Genomic DNA, 10,139 nt, shown 5'->3' with positions numbered 1-10,139 from the left:
GCCCTAGGGTTTACTTTCATCAGTTCATCACCATTCAAATTCATTGTTTTGACTGTCGATTAGAGAACCAGTATCTAAACTAACTTTTTCTTTCTTCTGAAGCCCTTATACCACTCTCGGTATCGGAGATTTGTAACAGTATTTTTCATGGACATTTGTGGATTGTTTTCCTGATTCATGGAAAACTCAAAATACATCACATATATACATTTTTCATCCAAGAATATATCTTTTCACATCAAGTTCCTAATAGATTTACACTTGTGATTTTGAAAAGTCAAACCTGGAACTTTCCAAATTGAAAATACTCAATGATGATAGTTGAGTATGTGTTCTAATACGAAACCCATTTTATAAAATAAATGCAATTTAAAATGTCTCATAACAGTGAACACAAATCTTGAGAGTTTTCAGGTTAAAACCTAACAAGATAATCAAATTGACTATCAAAAATCCAAACCAGAACCCAACCATCGTAGGTCCTTTACGTCAAAAACTAGTTAAAATTATATAATTTAATTATACATAAATCATTATATTTAGAGAAATTCATATATTACCTTAAAAATCATATCCAAATGCAATGAAAAAACGACAACATGGAATATTTGGAAGAAATGAAAGTGAACATCAAAAAACCAAGAAAAAAAATACACAATGGGTGTTTTCTTGGTATTTGTTCACATGAATGCTTGGAAATAGCTTACAAAATCACTAAAGTTTACCTTAATAAAAACTTGAAACTTACAATTATGAAAAATAATGGAAAACAAAGGTAGAGACAATAGATATTACCTAAAAACCCTTAAAATAGAGGAGGCAACTATTCATATGTTCTTACATCTGAGTATTCTTTCTTCTCTCTTTTCCATCTGCCCGCAAAATCTTCCACCTATGCTCATTTATTTCTTCATTTTGGTACAAATCTAATCAAAATCAACATTAAATTCAAAAGGCTCACGAATTTCTCTATCCATCCACGAAACAAAACAATTGATTATTTAGGTATAGGAACATCATTGAATAAACCACACCATGGATGAAATGAATAACCATGTTTCAAGAGAGAAAAAGAGTATGAGAGGTGTATTATTATGTAAAAGGCAATCTTCATGTAAATAGCATATCCTTAAAATGACAAAGACATGAAATGAAAAGAAGAAAACGAAAAACAACACCAGTTATCTTCTTCATCAAGGGGCCCCCTTTTCCTCCACATGGGATTTCCCACATGAGGGGTCCTCTAAATGACCGTCATCGCTAGTAAAAAAAGGGATCATTGGGTGGGAAATAACAGTGCAGAATCGTCGATTGGATGATGCCTATAAATTGAGAAAAGAGGCGTTTATGTAATCTGGGAGAGGTTTATGGGTGTCATAAAAGGAAGTTTATAGTAAGAAAGTTAAGAGCGGGCGAAAGATAGTGGATTCTTGAAGCCTAATCACTTTCATACTACACATCAAATAACTCTGACTATTTTATGGATTCTTGAATTATTGATTTCCAGTTTCATATGTGCACAAATAACAGAAAATCCGAGGCTCTGATACCACTGATGGGTTTTCTAGGTAACAAACAAGAATAATTACGCAACGGATTCATAATCATATTATGGGTATATGCAAACTAGAAGTCTATGGAAATTTCTCAAGTTATAGAAACATACTGATGAAACAAACTGTAACCTATGTAAATTGAAAATTACAAAGTTAGAAAACATACATTTTACAAAAATCAAATAATTCAAACAACTCTCTTTGAATCTCCTTTATAAAGCAAGCACCAGTAGTGTGGATGCCTCTAATGGTTCACACTTAAAACCATATAACACTAGAAATCAAGAGGAGAGAGGAGAGATGAAGACAAATTCATTCTCCACCTCGTGAAAGATAAAAGCCAAGAAATTTAGGAGCCAAGTGGTCATATTTATAGTTAGGGATCTTCAGGATAAACCCTTATTTAAATAATAGAATATTAGAATTTTATTTATTAGTTGTAATTATCCTTATCAGTTATAGAAGGCTTCCAGAAACCTAAGAATCCACCCTAAAACTGTACCGTGGATGGTTCTAGAATTATCTTTCCTTGCTCAATTATGAAAAATTTAACCCATGCACCTTTAAGTAATTGTAATTAATTCAAAATTGATTTCCAATTAATTCTGAATAATTTTTAATTAAATATTAACTATTTCTAATTAATATATTAATCATATAATATATTAACAAATCATTTTATCTTTCTCTTAATATCAATTCTAGTTATTTCTGGTTATGAGGGCAACCTAAAAAGGACTTTACTTTTATTCACTATGATTATACCAATTTAGTTAAGACCTTAGACACCTTAATTCAACAGTAAGGACTAGGTGTCAAGTAAGGACCTGGTACCATGTATCCCAATAACAACAAACATCCTTATGTACCCTATAAATACAAGACTTGTCCCACATAAATGGGTCATATTTTTCAAGACTCTCTTACTAACATCCATTTTTGCTCAATGTTAACTTGATTGTCGGAACGTATTCTCATGATATGCATGATCATCATTTTATTGTCAGATTACATTTAAATCACACTCAACCCGAAGAACCTCGTGTAATCCTAAGGTGGCATTTGGATTGCAGAATGTTTACGAAAGAATTAGAATTTGTTAAGAATTAAAATCCAATCCCATTGCATGTTTGGCTGGCATGAAATGGAATTAGAATCTTATTCTCTATTTTGTTTGCTTTGAAAGAAATGAAAATGGAATGATGTAAAATGACATAATTACCCTTCTTGTTTTTTGTGCTTAATTTTACTTTTTTATAAGCTATATGGAAATGGTTGCAATGGTGGGTGGTGATGGTGATTCGTTGTGATTGGTGGTGGTGGGTAGTAGTGGGTGGTGATGGTGGTAGTGGCAGCGATGGTGGCGGTGATGGTGGTGGTGGTGGTGGTAGCGGTGGTGGCTGCGATAGATGGTCGTAGGCGGTAGTGGGTGGTAGTGGTGGTGGTAGTGAGTGGTAGCGGTAGTGGAAGTGATGGTAACAGAGGCAGTAGTCGCAGAGGAGGTGGTAGTGGTAGCGACCATAATGGTGGTGGTGGTGGTGGTAGGTGTGGTGGTGGTAACGTTGGTAGTGGTAGTGGTAGCGGTAGCGGTGGTGGTGAACGTAGTGGTGGCGACGGTGGTGGTGGTGGTGATGGTAGTGATAGTGGTGGTGTCGATGGTGGTGGTGGTGGTGGTTGCGGTAGGCAATGGTGGGCAAGCATGTTGTGGTGGGTGGTGATGGAGTTTGTGGTGGCGGTGGTGGTGGTGGTTGTAGGTTGTAGCTGTGACGGTAGTGGGTGGTGGGTGGTGGGTAGCGGGTGGCGGTGGTTATTGGTTCTGGTGGCAGTGAAAGTGGTTGTGGTGGGTGGTGGGTGGTGGTGGTGGTGGTGGTGAGTAGTGGTCATGGTTGTGGCATTGTCGGTGATAGTGGTAGAGGGTACTATAGTAATCTTTTCATTTTCTCTCATGAATTTGAATTAATTACTTCTATTTTTCTGATGGAACGAACTTTCTTCTATCGATGAATTTTTTTCATTTAGGAACAAATTCGATAGGAAAAAAATCATTTAGGAATTTCTTAGTAAAAGATGAACAAAACATAAGAAAGGGATGAAATTAGATTCCAATTCCCCTCAATTTCTTAGAATTCTAATGAACCTGTTAATCTTGAGGGAGTGGTAGCACTCCTAACAAATTGTCACGTAAGTTTTTTTATTTACACATAGGTTTTTTTATTGCCATGTAAGCTTAGCATTCTTACATTGAAAAAGATATGGAGTGGTATTGTATGATTTTAAATAGGTTTTATTTTGAAAAATAAAAAAGGAAAAAATAAAATAAAATAGAAAGAGCCAATCAGAATTCACTCTCTCCGTTTTCTCTCTCCTCTCACCTCTTGCTACACCCTTGGCGACTGCTCCTTAGGCTTTCCGGTGTGGTACACATTCTCACATGTAGAAGCTGAGGTGGCAGACTTTTCCGCACGTAAACACCGCCTCCAAGGGGCATAGGTATCGTGCGACGTGAATCTGACTACGAGTGAAGACGAGGAATTTGATTGGTTAATTCTATTTGACTGTTTTTTTGTGTACGTTGGAGGAATTAAAAAAAATTAAAACTTAACCTATATATACAAACACTTAAACATATTTTTACATCCTTCAAACACGCTCTTTGAACAATATAAATAATTTTTTTGCTTCAATTTCTTCTCCTTCTTCCGATGATGATGATTCTGATGATAAGATGGTTTTGCACAAGTTGTTGTCAACGGCATGCGACATGGTGCGTCAGAGATCCGAACGTTTAAATGTTGAGAAGAACCATAGAACTTCAATCAACCAGGACGTATCGTAGCATACAAACTTTTGGTACAAGATTACTTTGTCCCTGATAGTTTATACGGCCTATCGAAATTCGAAGATCGTTTTCGTATTAGTAGAAATTTATTCTTTCGTATAGCTAGAGATTTCACAAAAACAAATATAAGCTTTTTCAATTGAGATGGGATACTAGAGGTATATGTGGTCTTACTACAATTCAAAAATGCACAGCCGCTCTTAGACAATATGCATACAGCATAGCCGCAGAAACATTAGATGAGTATTTGAAAATGTCTGAGAGGACGAGTCCATAATGTGTATATCTTTTTTGTAAGTATATTATAAATCTTTACTGTGACATATACTTACGAAATCTGACTAAAAGTGACGTCGAACGGTTGTATGTCGTACATCAAGTTAAACATGGTTTTACAGGAATGCTTGGTGGCCTTGATTGTACATATTGGGTGTAGGAAAATTATCCCAATGCATGGCAAGGTCAATTCACGCAAGGTAATCATGGCGTGTCGAATGTTATGTTAGAAGCAACTGTTTCATAATACCTATGGTTTTGGCATGCATTCTTTGGTATGGCGGGGTCAAACAACGACCTAAATGTACTTGGAGCATCTCCGCTATTTAACGACATTTTGCAGGGTAAAGCACCAAACATGCAATACATTGTGAATGGGCATGAATATAATTATGTGTATTACCTTGGTTATGGGATAGATCCATAGTACGTTACATTTGTCAAGTCATACTTATATTCGGCCGATGAAAAACGAAAATTGTTCAAGTTAGCACAAGAATCTGCAAGGAAGGGTGTGGACTGTGGATCGGACGTTTGGAGTCCTCAAACAAAAGTGACACATAATTAAACATCCGGCACGAGCATAGGATAGGGAAAATTTGATGAAGGTGATGAAATCTTGTTTTATTTTACATAACATGATAATAGAAGAAGAGGGTATGACTATTTGTGCATATAGTTTGAACGATATACTTAATCCATCGGTTGTAATACAAGTCGGCAACCCAACATACTTCACAAGGCTTTTGAAATAAAAACACAGTGAAACACATACGTCACGATTTGACTGAGCACATATGACAAAGGCAATTCAAACAACACAATAACAATGACGAGAATGAGAATGAGGATGAAAACGTGAACGATGAGAACGAGGTCGATGACGTAAAGGACGGCGACGACGATGAGTACTATTTTATATTTGCTAGTTTAATTTCAATGTTTTTTATTAGTAATGTAAGCTTTAATTTTTATGTATTTTCAATTTCTAATGTAGATTTAAATGTATAAGTATCAATGTTTCATGTATTTTTTTTATAAGTAAAATGTTTTTTTATTTAGTTTAATGTTCTTTTTTTATTTGTAAAATATTTATTTTGTGTTTAATAATTGTGTTTTTTATTTAATATAATGTCAAAAAAAAATATAAAGTGGTAACCATTTCCAAGTGGTAGTAGTGTGGTAGTGGACATGTAGTGGAGATAATGTGGTGTAGATGTGGCAGAACTTTTCTAGTGAGGATGTAATGATGATACCTCTTAGCCTTAGGCTAGAGGGAGTGGTAACACTCCTAGCACATTGTCACATCACTTTTTTGCATGCCACGTCATCTTTTTGTCTTAACACCTAAATCTTAGCATTTTATAAGGAGTGGTAACACTTCTAGCACACCAATTTTTTTTCTTTTTCAAAATTAATTAAATTATATTTTTTTAAATAATTTTTTTAAACCACAAAAAATTAATATCAAATCAATTATATTTTTTCAAACAAAATATTTCATATTAGATTAAAAAAGTTACAATAAAATTTTGAAGGGGGTTTTATGCCAATTCTAGAAATTTATGTTGTAAAAGAAGTTGTAAGTTAGGGTCGAAACTGTCATAAAGCTAAAATCAAGGGACCAAAACTGCCAAATTATGAAATCTGTGTCATCTTCCTCGTTTGCTACCTGACGAACAAATTGATAATATTTCTCTTTTTCTTTAACCTGTAAATTTCAATTTCATGGAAAAAAAACCCATTTTCCAATCATATTGTTCCATTTCTTTCTTTTTCCTCTCGCTAGACCCTTGGCGAACTCTTGCTAACGAGCTTTATGGCGAATATTGAGGAGTGGTGCAGCGTCTTTTGACGAGGCTGTTGGCGAGAGGGGTGGCGAGGCCACTCCCTCCAGCCTTAGCGAGCCCCTGAGAGCGGTATGTGGCATGTGCTAGTAACAGTCATAGTGACCCCCACTTCGAGCAGTCTTAGCCCAGCCAAGTTGCATCATCACTAAGAGCATCTCCAATGGAATATTTTTATAGCTTATTACTATTTGGTTGAATTATCAAATTAACTTAATACTAATGAAGAAGATGACTTTCTTACTCATTTTTATTGACGACTCAATATATATTGAGTGGTCAATATAGTTTACAAGTTCGAACACTCAACCATTTTCTCTTTAATAATATTTAATTTAATTTATTTAATTTAGTTTTAAATATTTATTATTTATCTAATGTTTGTAAATAAACAAAACATATAATATATAAATATATATTATAGTAATATGTGAATCATTTCTATGAGTGAATGTTTGTACTTAAATACGACGTGTTTAAAAAACAACTAGTTAAATAAAGGAGTTTTATGTAATATTTTAGATAGATAAGGATAATGTAGTTAAATTAGTAAAAAAAAATCATAACAAAAAACATAATCGTTGGAGAATAAATTAGAGATAATATTAAGACAAAATTGAAAAAGTAGTCCCTGTGGTATGTATTTTTTCTGAGGTGTACTCCAAACCTCGACTTTTTTGGCTTCGTGGTCCTTTTGAGTTAGTTTCGTTGTGGATTTGGTCCCTCAATGTGGCAACCCGAAACTTCTACCTGGTACATCTAGTCAGTTAATCTATGTTAAACTCGTTTCTGTTAACTTCTAGCACTGTTTAAGGGTTCATTTAAGCGTTCTAAGCTTGAGTACAACCAAGGTCGAGATTAAGAATAAGTCAGCAAGTCGTATAGTGACAAAATCAGGACATACACCTCTTCTGGAGGAGTGTGCACCCGCACACATGGGTGTACGGCCGTACACACCCCTCAGGACCACACACCCACCCCTATATAAAGGGTAGACCCCTTTCCCTTCATTCCTTTCACTCCTTGGCTACACACTACACCATTCTATCAAGTTCTTCAACCGTGAACCCTCCAAAGCTTCAAGAACGTGAGTAATTCATCCTCTAACTTGATATCCTTGAAAGACCACTCTATGTAAGCCTTGAGACTGCAATATTCGTCATGTTCTTCATGTTTAGAAGAGAGTGCGGCCGCATTCCCCCATAAGATGTTCGCACACTCCTAAAAGACCCTCCAAAGTGAGAGTTTGACCCCCATCTTCAAGTTGGACATGACCCTAGCCTTATTGCATCCTAAACTCGACCTTTTGGGAATAAACATGAAGGGTGTATGGCCGCACACCCCTATGTACGGCCGCACACACACCCTAGGGCAGCAAACCCACTTCCATGGCCCTTATTGACCTCAAATTTGCACCACAACTAAGAATAGACCTAGAATACTTCATGGATGCTAGTATGAACCTTGAAAACACCTCAAAGACACCTTCCATCATGAGTGTACTACCGCACACCTCATGGGCCGCACACCCATGGCCGCACACACTTATAAGGTGGACACACACCTCCCTCACTCAATCCTATGAGGTTCTAACACTTAGTGCAAGTGATTCCAAGTCCCTAGAGTGGTTTCGTATCATATCTAGTAGTGAAATACTTTCATTTGACTCCTATATGTGTCATTACATGTTAATTTGGATCAAATCGTGCCCAAGGCTTCACTTGAACATTCAGCATCCCGTATCGATCCTTAAATCAAACCACTTGCTCGAGGTGAGTTCATACCCCTATGCTTTCCTGAGTTTTTCATGTTTTCATGGGGGAAATACAAGCAAAAGCACAAGCAATCTTGTGCTCAAAATATATTATTTTGTCTAAGATAAATATATTTTAAATATACTTCGAATATGGAAATCAGTTTTACCAAATGGGTTAAGAAACCAACTTGCAAAAGCAGTTTTCAAAACTAAGGAAATGAACTTATGAATCATAAAATAAAAGATATTATTTTATAAGGGTTCATGTTAATAACAAAAAGGGTTTTCCTGTATTATTATTCGTAAAGTCGTTAATCTAATTGGAGACACGTCCTTGGGCGCTTACAAACATAACTAAGTGGAGGACTAGCACTTGTGACCAGAATCTCCTGGAGGGAGAGCGTGATTTTTGTGTATAAATCTATACGGGACTGACTATCCCGCACCTTGCTGCTAGCTACAGTAGGACCGGCAGGTCTACGGGTGACAAAGTCATAAAGGATACTGGTGCTCGATTCGCGCCATATCAAGTTAATGTATGGTCATAAAACTCGCAATGTAGATAATAACGATGTATTTACGTAATAATAGATCAAACGCACTAACTTCAGAGTTAATAACCAAGTGATTACGGGAGGGTATTAACAATACCTTCAGGATTTAGATCACCACGTTTTCAATTAGTTTTATTTATGTAATAAGACTAATATACCTCACTGGGAGTAACCAGGGTTCTTCAAAAGAAACTATGCTTTAACAATATAAGTATGGAAGATACTTGTACTCTTCAGTTTAGAACGGATAATCAATAACCTACTTTTAGGGAAAATATAGGATTTTCCCAGGATAACACGGTATTTTATAAACTGATGGTTTATTATTCAACTAACGGATACTCATGTTCATTCCATGACTCCTTGGATTGTACGTATCTAGTATGAATCGGGAAGTCATGGAAGGAATGGGTTTCAACTATGCTTTTCATAAGAAAATATGGGATTTTCTTAAGGAACACTTTTCAAAAGAAGCAAAGAACATTTTTCTCCAAAACTAAATGCTTATGAACTCACCAGCTTTATGCTGATACTCTTTCAAAACTGCTTGTATTCTCAGGGAATTAGTAGACAGGTACTTCCAGGAGTTTGGAGAAGTCGGAGCGTTAGAGTCACGTCCTTCTATTTTACTTTTGATATGAACAAAACTATGTATTAAGTCAATGTAAACCTTTTTCATATATGTATTCAATGTTTGGTTGTGTTTACTATGATTGCTATGATACAATTGATGTGATACTACACATTACGTCCTCCGCCCCAGAATGTTTCCGCCGTTCCGGTTTTGGGGTGTGACAGATTGGTATCAGAGCTCTTGTTTATAGTGAACTAAGTATACCGAACCTTACATGGTATACAACTATAAACACTAAGGGGCCTAAGTGCTCTAAACTAAAAGTATACTTTCAAAATATAAGTATTTTTATAAAAAGTATACAAGTATACCTAAGTACCTGAATCAGTGTCATAAGTAGAACAAAACAAAAGTATTTGGATGTTGGACATCGCGGTTAAACCTGGGCAGTTATGTAATCATGTCTAGGGTCAATATAGCCTGATCAACTATATTCATTCGGGACATGACCAACATGTGCTTGGGAGTGACAGTGGCGTTGCAGCAAGCCTAAAACTTACCTAGATACCAGAAGAGTTCTAAAACCAAACATAAGGGTTAAAATACTATAGGAGTATTTTAAGATGCTATAACGACCGAACCGGATACTTACCTAAAGATCCATTCTTCAATAATCAGTCATGTAACTATAATATATTGGAAGTATTATTAGATTCGATGCCTATTAACTATCCCTT

The sequence above is a fragment of the Lactuca virosa genome, chromosome 5 (assembly GCF_052849685.1).
Source record: "Lactuca virosa cultivar CGN04683 chromosome 5, Lactuca_virosa_CGN04683_v6, whole genome shotgun sequence".
Lineage (NCBI taxonomy): Eukaryota > Viridiplantae > Streptophyta > Magnoliopsida > Asterales > Asteraceae > Lactuca > Lactuca virosa.
Note: the sequence above shows the minus strand (reverse complement) of the source record.